The sequence below is a fragment of the Microcaecilia unicolor genome, chromosome 1, assembly GCF_901765095.1.
Source record: "Microcaecilia unicolor chromosome 1, aMicUni1.1, whole genome shotgun sequence".
In the NCBI taxonomy this organism is placed as follows: Eukaryota; Metazoa; Chordata; class Amphibia; order Gymnophiona; family Siphonopidae; genus Microcaecilia; species Microcaecilia unicolor.
The window spans coordinates 342,849,737-342,862,819 of NC_044031.1; the positions used below are offsets into that span (position 1 = coordinate 342,849,737).

The following is a 13,083-nucleotide window of genomic DNA, read 5'->3' on the forward strand; positions in this document are numbered from 1 at the left end:
TTAATTGGGTAGGACATGTAATCATCCATTTTCTCTCTGCCTGCCCTACAACCAGAATGACACTTTTCAAATCATTATATGCTCATATTTCCAATACAATAGCATGACATATGAACATCAACAGTCATATTCTTCTCAATGAATTATCACCACTTTAAGTGCAATAGACAAAAAATCTAATAGGGAGGTATCTGCTGAAGATAACAGAATTGTAATGACCAGAGACTTTCAAATTATCACTTTAAAGGATAGTCCGTCTGATAAATGAAAGATAATATAATTTGAATAATATTGCTTCCCAAAATAGCTGAACACTGAGACAATATCTGAGACATATCATGCATTAGAGTACCAATGTTCCTTTGACAAACCTAACAAAGATTATGCTGGCTTTCCCAGTTTCATCACTTTCACGGGTGTCCAGAACACCTGATGGGCCAAAAAAATGTTTGGGTAACAGAAACTGAAAAGGATTATAAATCTGGCGCCAAAACTTTGCCAGACATTTCTGTGAGAACATCAGCTGACTAGTGCACCCAAACCTTCTGTATAACGGGGGGGGGGGGGGGGGGGGGTATCTTGGAGCCTTGCCTTACAATCTGATATAATTTGGAAGCAGATTTGGGGTTGTGAGGATTCCTTAATCGTCACTGATTCAAGCTCCCAATACTCCATTTGACCCTCTCAAAGTCTCACAGCTCACTTTGTAGAAACCTGAAGCTGCAACCAAGCAAATTGGTTGATTATAGATTTAACCCCTTTGTGTCTATGGAAACGATGCATATTAAATTAAACCCTATGATTGTGCCCAAGGCAATGGAGTATTAAGTGAACTGCACCCAAAATCAAAAGGAGTGACAGACGTAAGAATTTAACCTTGGCTTGCAAGAGACCATTGCTCTGACCACTGGGCTACTCCTCAACTCTACATGCTACAATCAGATTCCACATACACAAAAGGGAGACACGAGACCTGGCCAAACTGTATTCTGATTGAGTACAATCTCATTATGAGCACCATATTATCAAGTATATGTTTGATATTTTGGCATCCTAGAATGCCGGTAGCTTATATAATGCTTATATAATGACTCTTATAAAATCACTCTAGGTATAAAAGTTAAGCACGATGGTAAGATTGCGTACACTTGTATGCATGTTCAGTTTAGACGTATTCTGGGGCGTAGTTTGGGCCGAGCACCGGTGAGTCATGATTTACACTTGTACCTTTACACATGCTCTCAAGCTGGTGTAAATGTACTCGGGTTTGTTTTATTTGCAACTTCTGTGGGATCTGTGCTAGTATTTTATAAAGATGCATAGGTGTCTAAGTCTTTATAAAATAGGTCAAAAGGGCACCTATTTACAGCTTTCAATTCAGGTGACCAGTTATAAATTTACCCTCTGAAAGACTTTCCTATTCCCACTCACTAATTTCAGGGTAAGCAAAACACAAACATTAAGAGGTATGCCCATATCCTCCTCACTCTCTCCTCCCCCTCCATCTCCCCATTGTTCTCAATCTCTCTGCTTCTCTGCCATTCCCTGCTCTCTCCTTTTGAATCCCTACGTTCTTCAATCTCCCTTTTCCAGTGGATAAGGTTGCTAGGTGTTCTTGATCTGCATACTTGTCCCCAGATGATCCACAAGCAGTATGACACTATCCCTGAGTGCAACTCTTCCCCATACATATTCTTTTTTTTTCCAATCTTTTTTTATTGCAATTTAGTTATTAACATGTACATCCATAACCATAGCTCTTACATAAGCCTTCAAGTACATAAGTACATAAGTAATGCCATACTGGGAAAAGACCAAGGGTCCATCGAGCCCAGCATCCTGTCCACGACAGCGGCCAATCCAGGCCAAGGGCACCTGGCAAGCTTCCCAAACGTACAAACATTCTATACATGTTATTCCTGGAATTTTGGATTTTTCCAAGTCTGTTTAGTAGCGGTTTATGGACTTGTCCTTTAGGAATCCGTCCAACCCCTTTTTAAACTCTGCTAAGCTAACCGCCTTCACCACTTTCTCCGGCAACGAATTCCAGAGTTTAATTACACGTTGGGTGAAGAAAAATTTTCTCCGATTTGTTTTAAATTTACTACACTGTAGTTTCATCGCATGCCCCCTAGTCCTAGTATTTTTGGAAAGCGTGAACAGACGCTTCACATCCACCTGTTCCACTCCACTCATTATTTTATATACCTCTATCATGTCTCCCCTCAGCCGTCTCTTCTCCAAGCTGTATAGCCCTAGCCTCCTTAGTCTTTCTTCATAGGGAAGTCGTCCCATCCCCGCTATCATTTTAGTCGCCCTTCGCTGCACCTTTTCCATTTCTACTATATCTTTCTTGAGATGCGGCGACCAGAATTGAACACAATACTCAAGGTGCGGTCGCACCATGGAGCGATACAACGGCATTATAACATCCTCACACCTGTTTTCCATACCTTTCCTAATAATACCCAACATTCTATTCGCTTTCTTAGCCGCAGCAGCACACTGAGCAGAAGGTTTCAGTGTGTTATCGACGACGACACCCAGATCCCTTTCTTGGTCCGTAACTCCTAACGTTAGTACATGGACCAACACAGTGTACCCCCACTATCCCTCCCTCCCTCCCACACCTCCCATCCCCCTCACATGTTCATATGGATGCCATATTTTCTGGAACAACTTAATATGTCCTTTTCTCATAGCCGTCAATTTAGACATCTGGTATATACAGTCCACTTTGCTACCAGTTGCATGGTTGGCGTTTCCACCTGCTTCCAAGCCCTTGCTAGCATAACTTTAGCTGCCACGAAACATTGAACAGCCAGTTTATGCCAATGAACCCGGACTTTCAAGGGCCGGAGGTGTAGTAGACAATGCTCTGCCCGGCAAGGATATTCCACCTTTACCATTGCATGAACCATCTCCAACACCTGTGCCCAATACGCCTGAACCTTTGGACACTCCCACCATATGTGCATAAATGTCCCTCTTGCCCTACATTCTCGCCAACATTCTGCTGACACCTGTGTATATATCTTCTGACGTTTATCCGGTGTGTAGTGCCACCAATACAATATTTTGTACTCATTTTCAATTAAAGATTGTGCAATTGATGGTTTCAACACTCTCAGCCAGGATTCTGATGAATAATTTGTGTGAAGCACCGTTTCCCACCTCCTCACATAATAGTCCTGCGGAGTTGAGAACAGAAGCAGTGCCCTGTAAAGCCGAGTCATGCTGCCCCTGCTCCCCCCCTCTAAGCGCTCTCTCTAGCACCGTTTCAGCCAAGTCCAGCTCCTCCCCCGCTCGTCTGCGCACATAGTTTCTCAGGCAAAGCGAATGCTACATACCTGTAGAAGGTATTCTCCGAGGACAGCAAGCTGATTGTTCTCACTGATGGGTGACGTCCACGGCAGCCCCTCCAATCGGAATCTTCACTAGCAAAGTCCTTTGCTAGCTCTCGCGCGCCCGCGCGCACTGCGCATGCGCGACCGTCTTCCCGCCCGAAACCGGCTCGAGCCGGCCAGTCTCGTATGTAGCAAAAGAGAAACAAGGGAAGACTCAACTCCAAAGGGGAGGCGGGCGGGTTTGTGAGAACAATCAGCCTGCTGTCCTCGGAGAATACCTTCTACAGGTATGTAGCATTCGCTTTCTCCGAGGACAAGCAGGCTGCTTGTTCTCACTGATGGGGTATCCCTAGCCCCCAGGCTCACTCAAAACAACAACCATGGTCAATTGGGCCTCGCAACGGCGAGGACATAACTGAGATTGACCTAAAAAATTTACCAACTAACTGAGAGTGCAGCCTGGAACAGAACAAACAGGGCCCTCGGGGGGTGGAGTTGGATCCTAAAGCCCAAACAGGTTCTGAAGAACTGACTGCCCGAACCGACTGTCGCGTCGGGTATCCTGCTGTAGGCAGTAATGAGATGTGAATGTGTGGACAGATGACCACGTCGCAGCTTTGCAAATTTCTTCAATAGAGGCTGACTTCAAGTGGGCTACCGACGCAGCCATGGCTCTAACATTATGAGCCGTGACATGACCCTCAAGAGTCAGCCCCGCCTGGGCGTAAGTGAAGGAAATGCAATCTGCTAGCCAATTGGATATGGTGCGTTTCCCTACAGCCACTCCCCTCCTATTGGGATCAAAAGAAACAAACAATTGGGCGGACTGTCTGTTGGGCTGTGTCCGCTCCAGGTAGAAGGCCAATGCTCTCTTGCAGTCCAATGTGTGCAGCTGACGTTCAGCAGGGCAGGAATGAGGACGGGGAAAGAATGTTGGCAAGACAATTGACTGGTTCAGATGGAACTCCGACACGACCTTTGGCAAGAACTTAGGGTGAGTGCGGAGGACTACTCTGTTATGATGAAATTTTGTGTAAGGGGCCTGGGCTACCAGGGCCTGAAGCTCACTGACTCTACGAGCTGAAGTAACTGCCACCAAGAAAATGACCTTCCAGGTCAAGTACTTCAGATGGCAGGAATTCAGTGGCTCAAAAGGAGGTTTCATCAGCTGGGTGAGAACGACATTGAGATCCCATGACACTGTAGGAGGCTTGACAGGGGGCTTTGACAAAAGCAAACCTCTCATGAAGCGAACAACTAAAGGCTGTCCTAAGATCGGCTTACCTTCCACATGGTAATGGTATGCACTGATTGCACTAAGGTGAACCCTTACAGAGTTGGTCTTGAGACCAGACTCAGACAAGTGCAGAAGGTATTCAAGCAGGGTCTGTGTAGGACAAGAGCGAGGATCTAGGGCCTTGCTGTCACACCAGACGGCAAACCTCCTCCATAGAAAGAAGTAACTCCTCTTAGTGGAATCTTTCCTGGAAGCAAGCAAGATGCGGGAGACACCCTCTGGCAGACCCAAAGAGGCAAAGTCTACGCTCTCAACATCCAGACCGTGACAGCCAGGGACCGGAGGCTGGGATGCAGAAGAGCCCCTTCGTCCTGCGTGATGAGGGTCGGAAAACACTCCAATCTCCACGGTTCTTCGGAGGATAACTCCAGAAGAAGGGGGAACCAGATCTGACGCGGCCAAAAAGGAGCAATCAGAATCATGGTGCCTCGGTCTTGCTTGAGTTTCAACAAAGTCTTCCCCACCAGAGGGATGGGAGGATAAGCATACAGCAGGCCCTCCCCCCAATCCAGGAGGAAGGCATCCGATGCCAGTCTGCCGGGGGCCTGAAGCCTGGAACAGAACTGAGGGACTTTGTGGTTTGCTCGAGATGCGAAGAGATCTACCAAGGGGGTGCCCCACGCTTGGAAGATCTGGCGCACCACTCGGGAGTTGAGCGACCACTCGTGAGGTTGCATAATCCTGCTCAGTCTGTCGGCCAGACTGTTGTTTACGCCTGCCAGGTATGTGGCTTGGAGCACCATGCCGTGACGGCGAGCCCAGAGCCACATGCTGACGGCTTCCTGACACAGGGGGCGAGATCCGGTGCCCCCCTGCTTGTTGACATAGTACATGGCAACCTGGTTGTCTGTCTGAATTTGGATAATTTGGTGGGACAGCCGATCTCTGAAAGCCTTCAGAGCGTTCCAGATCGCTCGCAACTCCAGAAGATTGATCTGTAGATCGCGTTCCTGGAGGGACCAGCTTCCTTGGGTGTGAAGCCCATCGACATGAGCTCCCCATCCCAGGAGAGACGCATCCGTGGTCAGCACTTTTTGTGGCTGAGGAATTTGGAAAGGACGTCCCAGAGTCAAATTGGACCAAATCGTCCACCAAAACAGGGATTCGAGAAAACTCGTGGACAGGTGGATCACGTCTTCTAGATCCCCAGCAGCCTGAAACCACTGGGAAGCTAGGGTCCATTGAGCAGATCTCATGTGAAGGCGGGCCATGGGTGTCACATGAACTGTGGAGGCCATGTGGCCCAGCAATCTCAACATCTGCCGAGCTGTGATCTGCTGGGACGCTCGCACCCGCGAGACGAGGGACAACAAGTTGTTGGCTCTCGCCTCTGGGAGATAGGTGCGAGCCGTCCGAGAATCCAGCAGAGCTCCTATGAATTCGAGTCTCTGCGCTGGGAGAAGATGGGACTTTGGGTAATTTATCACAAACCCCAGTAACTCCAGGAGGCGAATAGTCATCTGCATGGACTGCAGGGCTCCTGCCTCGGACGTGTTCTTCACCAGCCAATCGTCGAGATATGGGAACACGTGCACCCCCAGCCTGCGAAGTGCTGCTGCTACTACAGCCAAGCACTTTGTGAACACCCTGGGCGCAGAGGCGAGCCCAAAGGGTAGCACACAGTACTGGAAGTGACGTGTGCCCAGCTGAAATCGCAGATACTGTCTGTGAGCTGGCAGTATCGGGATGTGTGTGTAGGCATCCTTCAAGTCCAGAGAGCATAGCCAATCGTTTTCCTGAATCATGGGAAGGAGGGTGCCCAGGGAAAGCATCCTGAACTTTTCTTTGACCAGATATTTGTTCAGGGCCCTTAGGTCTAGGATGGGACGCATCCCCCCTGTTTTCTTTTCCACAAGGAAGTACCTGGAATAGAATCCCAGCCCTTCTTGCCCGGATGGCACGGGCTCGACCGCATTGGCGCTGAGAAGGGCGGAGAGTTCCTCTGCAAGTACCTGCTTGTGCTGGAAGCTGTAAGACTGAGCTCCCGGTGGACAATTTGGAGGTTTTGAGGCCAAATTGAGGGTGTATCCTTGCCGAACTATTTGCAGAACCCACTGATCGGAGGTTATGAGAGGCCACCTTTGGTGAAAAGCTTTCAACCTCCCCCCGACCGGCAGGTCGCCCGGCACTGACACTTGGATGTCGGCTATGCTCTGCTGGAGCCAGTCAAAAGCTCGCCCCTTGCTTTTGCTGGGGAGCCGCGGGGCCTTGCTGAGGCGCACGCTGCTGACGAGAGCGAGCGCGCTGGGGCTTAGCCTGGGCCGCAGGCTGTCGAGAAGGAGGATTGTACCTACGCTTGCCAGAAGAGTAGGGAACAGTCCTCCTTCCCCCAAAAAATCTTCTACCTGTAGAGGTAGATGCTGAAGGCTGCCGGCGGGAGAACTTGTCGAATGCGGTATCCCGCTGGTGGAGATGCTCTACCACCTGCTCGACCTTCTCTCCAAAAATATTGTCCGCACGGCAAGGCGAGTCCGCAATCCGCTGCTGGAGTCTATTCTCTAGGTCGGAGGCACGCAGCCAGGAGAGCCTGCGCATCACCACACCTTGAGCAGCGGCCCTGGACGCAACATCAAAGGTGTCATACACCCCTCTGGCCAGGAATTTTCTGCACGCCTTCAGCTGCCTGACCACCTCCTGAAAAGGCTTGGCTTGCTCAGGGGGGAGAGCATCAACCAAGCCCGACAACTGCCGCACATTGTTCCGCATGTGTATGCTCGTGTAGAGCTGGTAAGACTGGATTTTGGCCACGAGCATAGAGGAATGGTAGGCCTTCCTCCCAAAGGAGTCTAAGGTTCTAGAGTCTTTGCCCGGGGGTGCCGAAGCATGCTCCCTAGAACTCTTAGCCTTCTTTAGGGCCAGATCCACAACTCCAGAGTCGTGAGGCAACTGAGTGCGCATCAGCTCTGGGTCCCCATGGATCCGGTACTGGGACTCGATCTTCTTGGGGATGTGGGGATTACTTAGTGGCTTGGTCCAGTTCGCAAGCAATGTCTTTTTCAGGACATGGTGCAAGGGAACAGTGGACGCTTCCTTAGGTGGAGAAGGATAGTCCAGGAGCTCAAACATTTCAGCCCTGGGCTCGTCCTCCACAACCACCGGGAAGGGGATGGCCGTAGACATCTCCCGGACAAAGGAAGCAAAAGACAGACTCTCGGGAGGAGAAAGCTGTCTCTCAGGAGAGGGGGTGGGATCGGAAGGAAGACCCTCAGACTCCTCGTCAGAGAAATATCTGGGGTCTTCTTCCTCTTCCCACGAGGCCTCACCCTCGGTGTCAGACACAAGTTCACGGACCTGTGTCTGCAACCTCGCCCGGCTCGACTCCGTGGAGCCACGTCCACGATGGGGGCGTCGAGAGGTAGACTCCCTCGCCCGCATCGGCGAAGCTCCCTCCGCCGACGTAGTCGGGGAGCCTTCCTGGGAGGTGGCCGCAGTCGGCACCGCACGCGGTACCGACGTCGGGGACCTCACCCCGGGCGATGGGCCAGCCGGCGCCACGCTCGACGGTACCGGAGGCGCAAGCACCGCCGGTACCGGAGGGGTAGGGCGCAACAGCTCTCCCAGAATCTCTGGGAGAACGGCCCGGAGGCTCTCGTTCAGAGCGGCTGCAGAGAAAGGCATGGAGGCCGATGCAGGCGTCGACGTCAGAACCTGTTCCGGGCGTGGAGGCTGTTCCGGGCTGTCCAGAGTGGAGCGCATCGACACCTCCTGAACAGAGGGTGAGCGGTCCTCTCGGTGCCGATGCCTGCTGGGTGCCGACTCCCTCGGCGACCCAGAGCTCTCGGTGCCTACGCGGGGAGGAGACCGGTGTCGATGCTTCTTCGACTTCTTCCAAAGCATGTCACCGGAGCTCCCCGGCACCGATGAGGAGGACGTAGAATCCATCCGTCGCTTCCTCGGGGCCGAGGTCGAAGCAGGTCGATCCCGGGGGGGCTGTACCGCAGGAGCCCTCAGGGTAGGGGGAGACCCACCCGAAGGCTCACCGCCACCAGCAGGGGAATGGACAGCCCTCACCTGCACTCCTGACGATGCACCACCGTCCGACGACATCAGGAGACGAGGTCCCGGTACCACCGACGTCGATGCAGCTATCCGATGTCTCGGCGCCGATGCAGAGGGCCGATGCCTCGATGCACTCGATGCACTGGCGGCCGAGGATGAAGGTCTGGACGCTGATGACGTCGATGCACTCGATGACCCCGGTGCCGATGCCGACGAAGGGCCCGAGAACAAAACGTTCCACTGGGCCAATCTCGCTACCTGAGTCCGCCTTTGTAACAGGGAACACAGACTACAGTTCTGAGGACGGTGCTCGGCCCCCAGACACTGAAGACACGAAGAGTGCCTATCAGTGAGCGAGATTACCCGGGCGCACTGGGTGCACTTCTTGAAGCCGCTGGAAGGCTTCGATGTCATGGGCGGAAAAATCACGCCGGCGAAATCAAAATCCGAAATGACGAATTTGAGCACCAAAACTTTGAGGGAGAAAAATCTCGACCGAGGCCAAAAAGAGGCCTACCCCGACGACGAAAGAAAACTTACCGGGGCAAAAACTGGAAATACGGGAAGGGGCAAACGAAACCCAAGGGGGTTTTCGGAGCACTTTCTGAACGAAAAGAGAACTTTTCCGAAGAAAAAACACGTCGATTAAGATAACGGACGCGCGAGGTCGACTCTCCGGGGCTCGACACGGCAAAAAACACAGCCGTACCGAGTGCGGACGAAAGAAGACTGGCCGGCTCGAGCCGGTTTCGGGCGGGAAGACGGCCGCGCATGCGCGGTGCGCGCGGGCGCGCGAGAGCTAGCAAAGGACTTTGCTAGTGAAGATTCCGATTGGAGGGGCTGCCGTGGACGTCACCCATCAGTGAGAACAAGCAGCCTGCTTGTCCTCGGAGAATGGTAATATACCAAATCCTTTTCCTCCAATCCATACTCTTCTTGTAGCTCCCTAAAGTCCTTTACTTCCCCCTTATCCCAGATCTGCCCCAACTTATATAACCCATTGTGGGCCCAACACTGATATACTTTCTCTGATTCTCCCAATGGGAACCCTGGTGCTCCACGAATGGCCATTTGCAAGAAATATTTTCTGTCCGGGAAGACCTGTCTACACAGCTGGAGCCAGGTGTAAAGCAAGTGACCCAACCCCACCGAGACCCTCCGAGCAATCGCCAAGATTTCACTCCCCGGGGACCATAATATATCTCCAAAATAGCAGGTACCCATCCATGCTCTCTCCCAGTGTAACCACTTCTTATTATTCTCAGGATACCATTCTGCCAAAACCCTCAATTGCGCTGCCTGATAGTACAGGTAGAAGTTTGGGACACCCATACCTCCCTTGGATGGCATTTGGAACATCATCGACCTACGCACCCTCGGCGGCCTCTTCCGCCAGATGTAGGCAAAGTTTCCTATTCAGTCGCTGAAAAAAGGTGTGGGGAATTGGAATTGGTAGGGCCAGGAACAAATACAATAATTTAGGCAGTAACATCATTTTTATAGCATGGACTCTCCCCAACCACGATATAGTCAGGCCCTCCCACCTATCCAGATCCTCAAACAGCTCTTTTATCTTCTTAGGATAGTTCGTCTGGAACATGGTTCCTATCTGATCTGTGACTTGTATTCCTAAATATCTGATAGATTTCTCTGCCCATATGAAAGGATATGCTTTCTGTATCATCCCTGTCTCCTGTGGAGATGTTGTGAGGTTCAGTATCTCTGATTTATTTGCATTAATTTTAAAGACTGACATGTGCCCCTTGTGATCCCTGAGTTCCATCATCAGTCCCAAAGACTGCCTTGGCTGTGCTAGGATCAACAGTATATCATCAGCAAAGAGCATAATCTTATGCTCTCGTTTGCCTCTAATCACGCCCCGTATCTCCTTATGCTCCCTGATCATCCTGGCTAGTGGTTCAATCAACAATGCAAATAGCAATGGAGAGACTGCACACCCCTGTCTTGTACCCCTGCCCAGCCTCAATGGTTTAGTAAGTGTACCATTTATCTTAATCATTGCCATTGGATTAGTATATACAGTGGGGGAAATAAGTATTTGATCCCTTGCTGATTTTGTAAGTTTGCCCACTGACAAAGACATGAGCAGCCCATAATTGAAGGGTAGGTTATTGGTAACAGTGAGAGATAGCACATCACAAATTAAATCCGGAAAATCACATTGTGGAAAGTATATGAATTTATTTGCATTCTGCAGAGGGAAATAAGTATTTGATCCCCCACCAACCAGTAAGAGATCTGGCCCCTACAGACCAGGTAGATGCTCCAAATCAACTCGTTACCTGCATGACAGACAGCTGTCGGCAATGGTCACCTGTATGAAAGACACCTGTCCACAGACTCAGTGAATCAGTCAGACTCTAACCTCTACAAAATGGCCAAGAGCAAGGAGCTGTCTAAGGATGTCAGGGACAAGATCATACACCTGCACAAGGCTGGAATGGGCTACAAAACCATCAGTAAGACGCTGGGCGAGAAGGAGACAACTGTTGGTGCCATAGTAAGAAAATGGAAGAAGTACAAAATGACTGTCCATCGACAAAGATCTGGGGCTCCACGCAAAATCTCACCTCGTGGGGTATCCTTGATCATGAGGAAGGTTAGAAATCAGCCTACAACTACAAGGGGGGAACTTGTCAATGATCTCAAGGCAGCTGGGACCACTGTCACCACGAAAACCATTGGTAACACATTACGACATAACGGATTGCAATCCTGCAGTGCCCGCAAGGTCCCCCTGCTCCGGAAGGCACATGTGACGGCCCGTCTGAAGTTTGCCAGTGAACACCTGGATGATGCCGAGAGTGATTGGGAGAAGGTGCTGTGGTCAGATGAGACAAAAATTGAGCTCTTTGGCATGAACTCAACTCGCCGTGTTTGGAGGAAGAGAAATGCTGCCTATGACCCAAAGAACACCGTCCCCACTGTCAAGCATGGAGGTGGAAATGTTATGTTTTGGGGGTGTTTCTCTGCTAAGGGCACAGGACTACTTCACCGCATCAATGGGAGAATGGATGGGGCCATGTACCGTACAATTCTGAGTGACAACCTCCTTCCCTCTGCCAGGGCCTTAAAAATGGGTCGTGGCTGGGTCTTCCAGCACGACAATGACCCAAAACATACAGCCAAGGCAACAAAGGAGTGGCTCAGGAAGAAGCACATTAGGGTCATGGAGTGGCCTAGCCAGTCACCAGACCTTAATCCCATTGAAAACTTATGGAGGGAGCTGAAGCTGCGAGTTGCCAAGCGACAGCCCAGAACTCTTAATGATTTAGAGATGATCTGCAAAGAGGAGTGGACCAAAATTCCTCCTGACATGTGTGCAAACCTCATCATCAACTACAGAAGACGTCTGACCGCTGTGCTTGCCAACAAGGGTTTTGCCACCAAGTATTAGGTCTTGTTTGCCAGAGGGATTAAATACTTATTTCCCTCTGCAGAATGCAAATAAATTCATATACTTTCCACAATGTGATTTTCCGGATTTAATTTGTGATGTGCTATCTCTCACTGTTACCAATAACCTACCCTTCAATTATGGGCTGCTCATGTCTTTGTCAGTGGGCAAACTTACAAAATCAGCAAGGGATCAAATACTTATTTCCCCCACTGTAGTAATCAGAGCCAGGCCCAAAATTTATCACCTATTCCTATTTGTTTTAAGACCTCAAACAGAAACGGCCCCTCTACTCGGTCGAACGCTTTTTCTGCATCCACAGAGAACAATATCACTGGTGTTAGGTCATCTCTAGCTTGCTGGATAATGTGTAGTAGGCACCTAATGTTATCGAATGCTTGCCGCCCCACAATAAAACCCGCTTGGTCCTCATGTACTAGATGTGGCATTACCTCCTGTAGCCTCTTGGCCAATATTTTGGTAAATATCTTATAATCAGTATTCAATAACGATATCGGTCGGTAGGATCTGCACTGAAGCGGGTCCTTACCCGGCTTCAGGATCAGAACTATCTCCGCCATTCTCCAAGAATATGGGAGTTCCTGGGCTTCATCAAAGGAGGTAACCACTCTCAGCAATAGGAGTGCTAGCCATTTAGCAAATACTTTATAAAATCGGATGGGAAATCCATCTGGACCAGGAGCTTTACTGTTGGGAAGGTCTGCAATTGCCCTTTCTATATCCTCTAGGGTCATAGGGCCCGACAATGCCTCCAATTCCATCCTTGATAGCCTAGGCAAACCCGCCTCCTGCAAATATTGATCTATTACACTTAGAGATGCCACTTGTTCTGACTGGTATAACTTATTGTAGAATTCCCAGAATACTTCCTGTATTTTTTGTGTTTGACTGTATTGGTCGCCTGAAGCACTCTTTATACTAACAATAGCATTACGTTGGGCTCTCTTTTTAAGTTTAAAAGCAAGTAGCCTACTAGCTCTATTCCCAAATTCAAAGTGTTC

At 50.0% G+C, this 13,083-nt stretch overlaps 1 protein-coding gene across 2 annotated transcripts in view; it reads right to left on the minus strand.

Annotated features, from left to right (window-relative positions):
- Positions 1-13,083, minus strand: part of TMEM42 (transmembrane protein 42) — an 84,763-nt gene that overhangs the window by 16,637 nt on the left and 55,043 nt on the right. The window lies entirely within an intron of this gene.